At 38.0% G+C, this 14,875-nt stretch overlaps 1 protein-coding gene across 6 annotated transcripts in view; it reads right to left on the reverse strand.

Annotated features, from left to right (window-relative positions):
- The window catches only part of LOC140331659 (sterile alpha motif domain-containing protein 9-like), a 69,506-nt gene that overhangs the window by 5,698 nt on the left and 48,933 nt on the right, over window positions 1-14,875 (reverse strand). For all 6 annotated transcript variants that reach the window (XR_011920958.1, XR_011920954.1, XR_011920959.1 and 3 more), the window contains one exon: window positions 3,697-3,884. The gene's annotated coding sequence lies outside the window, so the exon portion shown is untranslated. The remainder of the gene's footprint in view (window positions 1-3,696; window positions 3,885-14,875) is intronic.

Here is a 14,875-nt window from a genome sequence, read left to right on the forward strand (position 1 = left end):
TCTGATAATCTTTGGAATAATAGTTCACATTATCATATTATACCACATTAAAGTGACCCTATCAGATTCTTATCAAATAGGGCTGAAAGGTCCCTGATAGTGAAGAAGTAGTATTGTCACTTCTCTGGTGGCTTGCTTCTCCAACCTTCATTCTGTTCATGTGTTTCACTTTCCATTAATGGGCCTGATTTATTAATTCTCTCCAAAGCTAGAGAGGATACACTTTCTACAGTGAAGCTGGGTGATCCAACAAACTTGGATCTGGCCCAGGATTGAAAACATTTACCACCAATAGCAAATGACTTTTAAGAAATTCATTCCAGGTTTGCTGGATCACCCAGCTTCACTGTGTATCCTCTCCAGCCTTGGAGAGCTTTACTAAATCAGGTCCAATGTCTTCAGCATCCAACACTTCCAAATGTATGGAATACTTGTGTCCTCACCTCATACAATGCTTCCTTCCACCAACCTAACTTCATTACGTGGCACAACAGTGGTGTAAGGGTCAGATGGAGCCCCAGTCTATGTTGGGGGACTCGAGCATACAACATTACCAAATCGTTTGGATGCCAAATGGCTAATGGAGGCTGAAGAGCTGAGGGGGCAGGTTCTAAACTATGGTAGCAAGAGAGGTGAGTATACTACTTCTTTTCTTGCATCTACATTTTATAAGAACCTGATTGGACCAATATGTTTGTTCTGATTTTGATTTAGAGATCATCACTAAAATAGTACTAAAATTTCCTGTATTTATAAGAATATAGACTGAGAATGACAGTAAAGAAGAGAAGGATGAGGGACCAGATAGGGTCCTCCTATTTCCTTCTCTACATCATAGCCTAGGATGTGATTAGGGCAAAAAGACTACTAGTGACCCCACAGGGTGAGTATTGTTGTGCAGACTTTTAGCAAAGACGTTCTACTTTTTCCAGGTAGGGGCTTGGTGGGTTTGCTGATCATTAAAAAAATGACATAAGTTCCTAATAATCATCAAAACCTGTTTAAACAACTTTTCAAAGCCAAATTGTGTTTCCCCTTGCATATCTCACATTTTTCGCTTCTGATGCATTAGCCCTTATGTCATTTCAAGTGTTATTAAACCCTTGTTGACGCAAAACATGTTGCAGCATACCTCATATACTTCCATCATATCTGACCCTTTGTATGTGAAACCTGTCTTCAAACCCAAATCTTTTAGCAAATATTGTTTTTATCAAATTTTTACTTTTGGGGTGGCTACATTGCCTTGCAGGGTCTCCCTGGAGCAAAGTCAGAATGGGCACATACACAATATCCCACAATATATGTGGGAGTGTGGACCAGGTAAGCTCAATGAGAGCAGCAAGCATGAACATTTTGGGTGGGAGGAATCATTAGAGTCCCGACACACGAGATCCTCTGATGTTTTTCTTGACCTATATTTATTGACCAGGCAAATGTTTATGTCTATGGGGCAAAATACTGTTAAATAACTTGCCGATTTGTAATAGTAACATGAAGGTGCCTTATACTGTAAGGGTTTATTACTCATAATGTACTAAAAGCCAATAAATTTATATAAATATAAAATGAATATGATATATAAATATATATATATATATGTTTTTTTAATTAAAATTATTATTAATATTAAACAGGATTTATTTAGCACTAACGTTACACAGCTTGCCAATTTGTAATAGATTCGATATATATATATATATATATATATATACATACACATCAAAGTGCAAGATTTGTATGTTCAGCTATAGATCTTTCAGGGTTAAGGGTATAGTAAGTTTAAAATACTAGGGATTTTGGCATTTGTGTCCCCTGGGAGATTCCTTCTTTATTTTCTGTGCTATCGGCTCAAAAAGAAGTGAGGAAAACTGTTAAAAAATGAAGGAATTCTCCAGTTGTTGCCAGAACAAATGTTCCTATTGGAAGATTTCATCTGGGCTCTATGTTTGGTGACAATGCAAAAATCTGATTTTCCCTCAGTCTAGTTGAGAATAGTGATCAGGATAAAAACAGGGGATGGACCTTTCCAGCAGGAACAGAGAGCAACTACAAAGGATGTTCTATAAAGTGGACAAATGCGTTCTTTTTCACCCATTTGTCACTTGTATCTTTTAGATACTCCAACAATCTCCCTGCCATAATTCCAAACTCTATTCCTGTTTTTCCCATATTTTGGGTGTTCATGGCCACCTTTGTGTGTTCCATCGGGTGTAACATTTTCCATAATATTCAATAAATATCATATTCCCTGGAGTCAAGCAAGGAGAGTTTAAGTCTTTTAAAATGGGTACACAGATCTGAAAGCATGGGAGAGATACGTGGTTGAGTCCTCGACATACTGAATATAGGACACAGTCTAGTGGTTCTACTGTACAACATCTACCAAAAACTAAATATCAGTTGCACTGATCATTTATTAGAGAAAAGAAAAATCAAATGGCTGTCAAAAAAAGTCCCTTCAATAGACAATTTGGCCAATATGGAAGAACTGTGTGCAATTTGAGGGCAAGTGTCAGTTCAGCACCTCGGTCAGCTCCCTGAGACAAAACCTAACTCTCTATGGGATTTCCAGAGGGTCGTTTTCCTGGACAGCAGGGATTAGCATTTGGAGTGACCACAGTCAGGCAGATAATTTATTATTACAACAAGATAGTTGATTTATCATAGGGCCAGACACATTTAGAATGAATCTGTTTCATTCTATTAAATTACAGTAACAAACAGTTGGTGGGACAAGATCCATGATCATCGAATCTTCATATTCCTATTACTATGGAAGCCTTCTTTTTAGATCTCTGTAGTACCATTGAGAATAAGTTTGCCAGTAGCAAAAAGCCTAAATTACCTTCACTTTTGTTTTCTTCACTGGCTAAATTAGCAAGGTGTCACCCCACTGTTACTTCTTTGGTAGCCACCAACATTTGCCAGGAAAGTGCTAGCTGCATCTCTAAGAATCTTCAGCTAATGAGTTGTCACCAATGGCAAATTTATCAGTGTGACTTGACCCTTTCAGCTACCCATCTAATCAAGAAAACCTGTCCCTTTAGAGGAAAATTCTGTATATTCTTTATTTCATAAATCACTTCACAGTGCATGTCTCCAGCTCTCCCATGCCAAGGATCCACATTATAAGGGTTCATGTTGGTATATATTCTTCTCCAATACTGCGCTGCTAATCATTTATTAGCATTGCGTTTGAGATAACAGTTTATTACCATTCATTGGAACAATATAAGCTTGCTTTATTAAATTGATCATTTTGATATACTAAATATAGTAAAAATTTAGCATTTAAAACAGCCCTGGTACTAGTGGAAATCTTACCTGTCCAATGGGTGGAAAGTCAAATCTTCAAAATAAAAATGGTGCCCTTGCTTTCCAGCGCTTTAGGGTTTGTCATATAGTACTGTATGCCCACCTCGGCACTGGCGTTCCTGCTGCCAGCTACATCACTACAGGACAAAATAGTGATGTAGCGGTCGGAGCATTGGGGAGGACGCAGCCTACACACCCAGTCTTATAGTAGAGGCATCAATATCTACTGAAGAAACTGGAGATTTGAATTGCTGCCTCTTAAAGTGGACCCTGCACTAAAATGCAAGCTCCACAATCCTCTTTCCCATCCCAATTTACCCACATAGCAGATAAAAGTTGATAAAAAAATGCACCCAAAATAACTAGAAATAAATTTACCTAAACCCAATCTACCTAAACCCCATCTCTGAGGGTAATGTCTCATTCCTTCTGTATAGACCTCAGGAACACGTAGCTGGCAAAATCACATGCACCCATTGCAAACACATCTTCCCGTGATAATTTGGTTTCTCCATATTCTGCAGGAATCTTCCCAGAAGCATGGTGACGTCATCCCCACCTAGGTGCTGTATGAAGAAAACAAGAGTAAGTTATTTGCAATTTTTTGTGCATTTTCAACAACTAAGAGTAAGTAATTTTGGGTGTGGGCACAAAGAGTGTAAGCTGACGTTCCATTGTAGTGGCAGATCCACTTTAACATAGTGACAATATTTCTGCAAATACTATGGAGGCACTATACATTGTCCAGGGACAAACATGCCTACATTTATAGAAAGGCTGTTGCTACAATTGTCAAGGGATGGCTTGCACCCATCTCAGAAGATAACATAGCTGGAAATCTCAAAAAGCCTTTAGCAGAACAAGCAAGCATTATTTTATGTGTTTACTTTGTGATCAGTGATTGAGCAGATATTGGATTACTATTAATTTAAAATCACATTAATCCAGTTTTTTTGGATGTGAATGATATGAATGCCGTTACTGTAAGGCACAATCAGCGTTCTGTTTATACCCTTTACATTCAGCATGTGCCAAAGCATTATCCCATATCAACATTACTATCACAGGTTTATCAGCCACTCCTCATCAATGAACACATTAATATATCAAATTGTATGTAAGTTAATCAATAAAATGAATACAAATAATTCAATCTAATTTTTCACTAGGACGGTAAAAAAGGTCTCTGTATAGATCTCCAATTAAAAAAATTCTGACTACTAAAAGATAGCTCCTGCTATGGTGCCTTTCAGTAAGCATTCAATAACAGTCCCTGGAACTGTAAATGATCAGTGAATAAACTTCATCATAGCTTCTCAGTGATGATTTAAAATAAATGTATAGGTAATGCAAAAAAATATATTTAAAAAACTGGAACATTAAAAATTACTCCCAGACTTCCCTTTATTCTTACACAGTTGTAGAGGCTCCTCTCCTGTACTGAATTGCTCACTTTGAGCTTTTAATAATGTGCATTGAAATTTGCAACAAGTCAGACAGAAGGAGGGGGGTTACAGTGTAATGTCCCTACCATAGCTTTATGTTATTAACACAGTATATGGATACTTTAGGGTGAGGTTAATTAACCTAACTGCATGTTTTTGCAGATGTGAGAGGAAAGTGGAGTACCCAGAGGAAACCCACGCAAACACAGGGAGAACCTGCAAATTCCATAAAGATAGTGTCCTGGCTGAGATTCAAACCTGGGACCCAAAACTTCAAAGGCCAGAGTTCTAACCATTGAACCACTGTCCTGCCCAATGAGAATAATGAAGTAATATCTCAATCAGAAACTCCATTACAGGAAGAAACTGATTACCACTCAATTGCCAAATTTGCTGCTAATCCTTCTTTTGCAAAAAGTAGCAGTATGTGGCTCATTGACTTCCATTGCAACTACATGCTGCTATTTTCCAAAGTGGTAATCAGTGGCAAAAGTAGTGAACAGGGCCTTTGGAACAAACACCATTGTTCTCCATTTGCCACTTTGAAATCTGGCAATTCATTAGGGGCAATCATACTATTATGGCTGTCATTGTGACAGTGACAAAGCAGCAGCCTTTTCATTTCATATAGCCAATATAGCAATCTAGGAAAGTGATATATCTTTACACTTTTCTGATAAATATGGTATTTATCCCTCTAAAAAATGCCCTCCTAGAGTTGTCATTAGAGTAAAGAAAAAATGTTCAAATTTTCATATCTATTCCCTTGACTACTCTCTAAAATTTGTTCACTTTCCTGAGATTTTTTCTTATTTCTTGTTGCATCTCCAGGACAGGATATAAAATAATATAAAGTAAAGTCCCCAGAAAGCAAACAAACCTATAAAAGAGGTTTAACCCTAAACTAAACAAAAACGCGTTGTGTTTATGTATACTTTAGGTATCCCCACTTTTTTATCCCCAAGTTTCTTCCTCCAGCTGGGTATAAGGCCAGCTCAGTACAATACTCTGCTACTATATACAAGTTAACAAGCCAGACGACTGGCTGGCATACCTGTGTCATTCTTCCCGGAAAAGCTGACATAATTAGCAGTGTGGTCTCTGCAGAATGGAATTCACATATTAATTCCACAGTTAATCTTTCAACACTTTTAGTCAGGAAGTCAATTAAGGAAAAGCGTTAGAGATCCCATTTTTAGATGATCTTGGCATCACCAACACTAACCACCCAATCCCTTGAGCATGCTTTTATATGCCACGAAGTAAACTGGAATTCTGAACCTTAACCTCTATAGAAGGTTTTTAGCAAACGTTTTTTCCTAGTTATAAACCTAAACTGGTTTGTTTCACCATTTTATTTCTCTATACTTTCTTTATACTGTTTGCTGAATAAGAGAGCCAACCTTCCTTATATATAACTCTCAGATGTAGTGTTGGAATGAGAAAAGCTGCAGTATTTGCATCCCTTTTAAGGCTCCCTACAGCTGATGTGCTGGGCTGCTTTGGCCAGCATTACACAATGTGGTTCCGGTGCAATAACATGGCATATAGCATCAGTTCGCTCCAACAAGGTACATTTGTGTTCTCTAAAAAAAATGTACCGTATTTTTCGGACCATAAGACGCACTTTTTTTCCCCCTAAAGTGGGGGGAAAATCAGGGTGCGTCTTATGGTCCGAATGCATATTTTTTTACTTACCTGTATCCCCGCCGGTCCCCGCAGCCAGTGTCCTCTTCCTGTGTCCCAGCGTGCGGCACTTGTGCCCGCCCACGAAGGCGGCGCCGATTGATTTGATGAATGCCGATCGGCGCCGCCTTCATGGGCGGGCACAAGTGCCGCACGCTGGATCTCAGGGGAAATCAAAAATTTTTTTCTTGTTTTCCCGTGCGGAAAACCTGGTGCGTCTTATAGTCCGGAGCGTCTAATGGTCCGAAAAATACGGTAATTTTTGCCTGAATTTGATGTACTATGTTGTATTGCAACTTAATGCTACTTAAGAAACTACATAAAAGAAAAAAGCAAGAACTCTAATGTGTTCTAACAATGCATTGCAATTCATGGTTGAGAAAGAACACAGCGTACAATGGGGCACAAATTGTAAGCACCATAATGCATGTTATCCACAAGCCTTTAGAAATGAAAGAGAGAGTAGCCCACCAAGAGGAGATGTCTAAGTTTTGACTTTGGCAAGCAATGAGACATAAGGACACTTGATCCATGGAATGTCTCCATGTTTTCATTGTAGGAAGTAAAATTTTAATTTTTTTAAACATGTTATAACTTCTGCCGATTGATATTGATCCATTGATTTAATGAAATTATGTAGCATATGTTATTTCCTTTTTTTTAAAATTAGAATATTCCTATAAACTAAATTTGTCATTCAAGTTGCCTAACTGAAAGCCTCATGGCCCTGGTAAATAGGTCACGTATATCTCAATCAGAGCTTTCTTTTTTTTGCTGGTTTAGATATAATAGGGATACATATAGGGATACAGAGCAAGCTGATAAGTCAAGCCATATGGCGTGGAAAATTCAAAAGATATTATGTACATGGGTCATCCATAGATTATGTATTAAAATGCTTGGACAAATTTGAGACACTGCCCCAAGAGCTTTTATTTTTACAGATTTTAGTAGCAAAACATATGAATGCAATCTTTTAGGATGATAGTTTTTCTGCTTCCTAGTGATAGGTTGAATTTAATGGGTAAATCGACTTATATATAATGTATGACCCATTGCCCCCAACACTTTGAAAAGCTCTCATAGTTGATCTTAGATTAGTGGAAGACCAAGTGACTTAGCTGGGCCTCCGACTATCTACAGACCTCAGCATACCATGCATGTGTGGTCTTCTCTCTATAAATTCTGTCTCCTTTAGTGGGGTTAGAAAAGGGAGAGCCAGTAAGATCAGTTGAACAAACCATTTAACTATTGCTTTCTTATAACAGCCTGGAGTTGTTAAAGCAGCATTTTTGTATCTGTAATATAGTCATTATAGCGAGAAGGACACGTATGGTGCCATTGGAATGTTTGTTATGTTAAAGGAAGCTTGAGAATCCAAGACATCTGTATACAAGGCTGCAGGGATTCAGCTATCGGTTGGACCAGAAAGGTGAAAGCTGGTAGTTCATACAGCATGTGCGCGTTATAGACTTTATTACAGCCTTTTTCTAGTTTTTTTTTACATGGGGGAACCCTTGAAATAACTTTCAGGTCTTCAAGTCTATAATTACTATATCCACAGCTCAAAGTATATTAGTTTTGTGTTTATTGGGAAGAATGCCTCCTACTTTCCTAGAATGTGTGCAGAATTTCACCCTTAAGGATAGCCAAAAAGATAATTGGTGTCACATTATCTGACTTGGGAGGCACAAATTAGTCATTGTGCAAAGAACTCCTAGCAACCTCTATTGCAGGGGTGCCAAACTCTGGCCCTGGGGGCCAAATTGGCCCCCAACCTTCTTTTTTTTTTTTGGCTCCCAAAGGAATCCTAAATATGAACTGCAGCTGGCCCGCCGCTGCATTGAAATAGACCTGCTACTACAATTACCGGCATCACTCGCGTCTATAGGCCAGCAGGCTCTCTGCCTATGTGTGGTCCCGCATTGGACTGTTTTATAGACACAAAAAATGGCGGGAATTGTAGTAGTGACGCTTTTTCAATAAAGAGGGAGTTCTAGCCCTGCATTGGCCATGTCTGGCTTTTCCAGCACTCACCCCCAGCTGTACTTTTTCTTGCTACTTCAAGGTATGAACTTGAATAGTTGGATTTCATAAAATAAAATTGTTAATATTGTTAGCGTGTGCAAAAAGGTTACGATTGAAATTTAACCTAAAGAGTACAAATAGAGAAAGAAGCATAAGCTTTTTCTTTAAAAAAAAAAATTAAAAAAGATTTAAAAAAATTCTTATGCCTCTTTCTCCATTATAGGCTTGTTCCAGATTGACTGTTAAGCAAAACCTCTTTGTTTCCATATGAAAAGCTTTTATATTATAATGAGAAGGAAAAATGTCCTCAATTTTTTTAGTAAATGACACCCCTGGTGTAAAAATGGCAATATGAGGGCTATCGTCCTTCTGAAATTCCTACCTACAAGCTTCAAAATCTTCAATCATTGACCCACTGCATATTGAAACATAGTAAGGTCAGTTTTGGAGTTGATTTCAGATATTGGGCCTGAATAAGGTTGCATTTAAAATCATTTGTGCTGCAGAATTGCAGAGTTTTATTTGGGATCCAGGCCCGAATTGTCCTGGAAGGAATGGGTGCACCAGGCACCCATATATGCATTGATTAGGCCACTTAGGCACTAGTGTTAACTCTAAGGTTCAATAATGCTCCCTGTAGTCAAATTAAATGGAGGGGCAAGAAGAGGAGGATTGTGCTTGATCGTAATTGAGTATTACTATTCAGACAGTCCTGTGATACCCCAAAAACAGTTTAGCCAGTTTGGAGAATCCCCCAATGCTTAGAACAGAAAGTCCTATAGGCTAATATACTGTAGATTTGATGGTGTGGTGTCCACAACAGTTTAGCCCTATAGTGTGGCTCTTGGGGACTGTATTGATTGAGTGGTGGACATCACAAGGGACTTTCACTATCCCTGCTGTATATTTCTTTATTTTAATTTATGGTGAAAGTAACACACAAAGGTAAACTCAAAACTAAACGTTGACGGGACAAATGGAATTATGGCAAGAAGATCTCAGTATTGGAGTATCCAAGACAAAGAGCCAGAGGCTGACTCAATTCATCAAGCTTTAACCACAAATATAAAATCTCTTTTGTGTTGACGGGGCTGTTAAAACAACACATTACCTTTTATTTAGCCTGGATTATGGGTACAATCGAGCAGAACAAAAAAGTTTGGTTTTCAGTGAATAGGTTGCATAATGTTTAATCTATGAGCTGTTCAACTATAAAGACCAGACGTCTGAAATTGATATAAAAGGGACTTTACGTAGCTTCTAATGCCTGGAAGCCATCTGGTAGGTAGAAACCTCACAAGATGAACTTGACTGACCATTGCTTAGAGCCAAGACCGCACCACCAAGGAAAGTCTTATAACGAGCGCAACCATTCCATGATGTAATCCATACTAAAATGCCTGGAATGTCAGAGCCCAAAAGATTTCTGTTGTCTCTGTGAAACTTTATTTTCTCTTAAAGTAGAACCTGGGAAGTGAGCCAGATAACAGTGACTTCATTTAGATTTACCAACCCAACAAAAAAATTCCCTGTAAAATAATGCCACTCAAGGAAAAAAATAAGTTGCGCTTGAAAACTAAAAAAGAAGGTTGCTAGGGCCATTTTCCATTGCCTTAGCATTTTATGATATATTTTATCCTTTCCATTTCATTTTGTATCCTCGGAGCCAACAGTCACAGCCTCTCAGCCAAACATTCATTACGGGATTTAGAAGAAAATAGAGTCATAGCTGAAAAAAAAATCATTGGCACGAATAGCAGTCCGTAACAGAGAAATATTTGGAACTGCATGCTGCTGGACTTTGGGAATTAATGAGAACCTGTCACATTTGAAATAGCATATACATCAATCAGTTTGAGCCAAGCTATATTTCCTAACATATTTCACATTTGCTAAAAATAGCTAATTCTTGAGCTACTTATTTGGTGATATTTGGGTTCTCTGCTAAGATTAGGGCTTAAAGTGTCCATCATATGACATTCTTTTATTTACTAGGGCTAACATTGACATAGAGCTTCCTATAATTCTCTCACATTCACACAGTGCTGTTAATAGATGTCCTGCTATCTAAATATAGTTTGCAGGTATCTCAAGGCTAATTGTAGATTTAGGATCCTAAAATGAACCTTTTTGAAACTTTACAAGTCTGTATGAATAAATTTGTGACATGTCACCAAATAAAACAACAGTATATTTCCCAGTAAAATATATAATCTCTGGTGGTCTGATATTATTTCTATTGTTATTATTAATAATAATAATCATAATAATAATAAACAATATTTAAATAATGCCAACATTATGCAGCACTGTACATTAAATAGGGGTAGCAAATAACAGACATACAAAAATGACACAGGAGGAGGAGAGGATCCTGTCCCGAAGAGCTTACAATCTAGGGGGTGGGAGAAGTAGCACACAGAAGGAGGGGGATATGGAATGGTGGCTAAGTAGTAAGGGTTTTATAAGATAGAAGAAGACTGGTAGGCAAGTTTGAAAAGATGGGTTTTGAGTTCTTTTTGAGCATTAAATAGGAGTAAGCCAAACAGGATGAGATAAACCAATCCAGAGAGTCGGGGCAGCTCTAGAAAAGTCTTGGAGCCGGGCGTGTGATATTGTTCGAAAGCCACAGCCACAAATCTTCCGAGCCTGTTATTTTTATCATAACTGGTAAGATTGTGCAGGGTAATATTGAAATGAGTTACCCCACACAAAAGGGTTATTCCAGGAACATTAACTGTGCAGGTGGTGAGGTAGGAAATATACAATGACAGTTGAAGGATTGTGCAACAGCTGGCAAACATTACCTTAAAAAGGGATTTACTTCTCAGAATTGGGGAAGAGGTGATTATATTACTCTGTTTGATAATATCACGTACAATTTATGTTCATGTAATAAGCGTGTGACTTGCTTTACTTGTATTTGACATTTTAAAGTGAACCTGTGCTCACAGAAATATTAGTGTAGGGTGAGGGTTTATGTAGGGGTTACATAGAGTGTTAATGTTAAAGCGAGGGTCATGTTAATTGAGTTGGTGGTAGATTTCAGATACAGGGAGGGTTAGTGTTAGGGTTAGAAAAAGGATTAGTATTAGAGATTAAGGGTATAGGGATGATTACCATCCTAACAAGGGTTACAGAAAAGTGTTGGGGTGACAGGGAAGCTTAGTGTGTGGGGTACAGGATTAGCAAAATCTGTAACTGTGATGAGGTCTTCAAAACCTTATATTTTCCTTTATTCTAACAAATATTTCTTATACTTATGATTTGTTGCATTCCATGCTGACAGTCGTTCCTATTTTCTATTTGCCCCTGTTGCCCATCCCTTTCTGTATACTGTTAAATGTTCTAAATGAAAATTGTTAAATGAAGAATTAGTCAGTAAATGTTTTTAAACTGTCCGAAGCCCACTAAAACCGACTTTACAATCTATGTAATAATCATTGAGAATTAACCAATTCATATTGCAAGTTGTCTTGGCGTTATCTATGATTCTGCCCTCTCATTTCCCCTTATATTCAGAACATTTTCAGGTCCTATCACTTTCAATTGTGCCACATCTCTAAAATCCGCCCCTACCTGTCCCCAGAAACCACCAAACTCCTCGTACATGCTCTTATCATCTCTCATCTGGACTACTGTAACCTCCTCCTCTCTGGTATTCCTCTAACCCGACTCTCTCCTCTACAATCTATCATGAATGCTGCAGCCAGACTCATCCATCCTTCCCTCCGCTCCTCTTCCTCTGCATCTCTTTGTAATTCTCTTCTTTGGCTTCCATTTCACCTGAGAATCAAATTCAAGCTCCTGTGCTTTGCCTTCAAATGCCTCCACAGTTCTTGTCCCACTTACCTTTCTGACCTGGTAAAAAAAAAATACCCCCTAGCCGCTCTCTCCGCTCCTCCAATGACCTACTACTGACTTTCTCTCTCATAACCTCATCACACGTACGGCTCTAAGATTTTTCTAGAGCTGCCCCGACTCTCTGGAATGGTCTTCCTCGTCCTATTCGGCTTGCTCCTACTTTCTGCTCATTTAAAAGAGAACTCAAAACCCAGATTTTCAAACTTGCCTACCCATCTTCTGCTGTCTTTTGAAACTCTCTCTACTTACCCACCATTTCATATCGTTCCTCTTTTTGTGTGGTACTTCCCTATCTCCTAGATTGTAAGCTCTTTTGGGCAGGATCCTCTCCTCCTCCTGTGTAACTGTCTGTATTTGCCTGTCATTTGCAGCTCTTATTTAATGTACAGCGCTGCGTAATATCTTGGTGCTATATAAAACCTGTTTATTATTATTATTATTATTATTATTAATAATAATATAATAATAATAATAATATTAATATAAATATTACAAGCAACTAGGTTGGTCAGGGATGGCTTGTTTAAAAAAATAACTATTTTGCTGCTTGTTAACAATTAGCCTTTGTGCCATTTCCTTATACAAATACCGTAGTATGGCTCTTTAATGACCATGTGGTACTGGACAAGAGAATTGAACCTGGCAGGACTTAGGACTATAAAAGGGATGGGGGGCAGAGAACAATACCCAGCTATTTTGGCTGACAACCTTTTTGCATACCAAATTGAAATACATGGGAAGCTTCTGCAATTGTCAGAAAATAAATTTCTTTGTTTTTTCACACCAAAGATAGTATCCATTCCGTCAAGAAAGACATACATGGGTCTATTTACATAGCAGTGAATCTGACATTGAATGAAACATTCCCTGATGGAGAATCAATTACTGCCATTAAAATGCATGGACATGGAAAATTCTACCCCAGGGAATGTTGAAGTGAATGTCAGATTAACTACCTTTAAATAGACCCGATAGAGAAACATTGCCATCGCTTTAGTCTTTTAACCACTAATTTGAATATGATACAAAATCTTAACTATTTTGTTATTATTATCAAACTGTATTTATAGCGCCAACATATTACATAGTGCTGTACATTAAATAGGAGTTGCAAATGACAGACGGATACAAACAATGACACAGGAGGAGGAGAGGACTCTGCCCAAATAAGCTTACAATCTAACTTTATTAGCAGGTTCTAATTTTTTTTTTTTGGAGGGGAGGGGAGCTGTAAATTAAAGTTCAACTTTAAAGCATTACCTGACAAGCAGTGAGTTAGGTGAAAGGCATTTAGGATCAAAAATCCAGCAAGTAAACAGCACTGGAATGCAAGTATGGGCATCATTAATGTATTATGCTATTAAAAGAAAATATGCTTTGGGTGGGTCCCATTCTTATTTTCACATGAATTATTTGCTGTAGGGCTTGGATAAGAGCAGAACTATCTGTGTGGGCGGCAGGTCTAATGTATATGTAGTAAGTATAGATAAGTATACATTTTATAGCTTCTAAACACAAGAACCTTGTACAGAGAGATGAATTGTAGCTTGCCCCACCACATGGCACTAATACCCCCTAGTGGGAGTGCATTGGTGTATACTGATGGATTAAAGACTGATTAAAGTGAACCTGTACTGCAAATACTAACCTGAAATCCAATTAAGCAACCTAACATACAGCTGAAATACATATAAATGATTTGTCTTACCTGTCCAAAGATTTGTAATTCTGTTCAGTCAATCTTGTGACCGAGGAACCCATACCTGTAAGTACTATTGTAACCTGTGTGGTCGGGTCTAGAACCAGCCCAAGCCTTTAATTGGACAATAACATGGCTAAAACACACTAATAAATTGTAAGCTCTTCGGGGCAGGGTCCTCTTCTCTTTCGGTGTCACTGTCTGTCATCTGCAACCCCTATTTAATATACAGCGCTGCGTAATATGTTGGCGCTATATAAATACTGTTTATTATTAATTATAATAATAGGGTCATCAACTAAGGACTCATTGCCACAAATGCATTAGGATACGGCATGTGTGTTACTATTAACACTCGATAATAGACATCACATATATTTCTGCACAGTTTCCATTAATTCCTAATTGAGCCTAGAAAGCACCAGAATGGCAATGACTTGACTTTCAGAAGTGCGGCATGCATTATTTTCTGTGCATCGAGGAATGGTAGACTGTGCATTCCAATGAATAGGCTAACCCAACACTACACGTGCCAATGTATACATCAACACAACCTAGAATGGACATGGCTGAAAGCTGCATAAAAACATATTTATTTTCTGTAGCTTGAAATTATTGCTTTTACTGACAGTATTTAGTATTAATATTATTATACAGTATTTATATAGCGCCATCATATTACACAGTGCTGTACAAAGTCCATAGTCATGTCAATAACTGTCCCTCAAAGGAACTCAAAATCTAATGTCTCTACCACAGTCAATGTGGTAGCCAATTAACCTAATTGCATGTTTTTGGAATGTGGGAGGAAACCCACGCAAACACAGGGAGAACC

Source organism: Pyxicephalus adspersus, chromosome 5 (assembly GCF_032062135.1).
Source record: "Pyxicephalus adspersus chromosome 5, UCB_Pads_2.0, whole genome shotgun sequence".
Taxonomy (NCBI): Eukaryota; Metazoa; Chordata; class Amphibia; order Anura; family Pyxicephalidae; genus Pyxicephalus; species Pyxicephalus adspersus.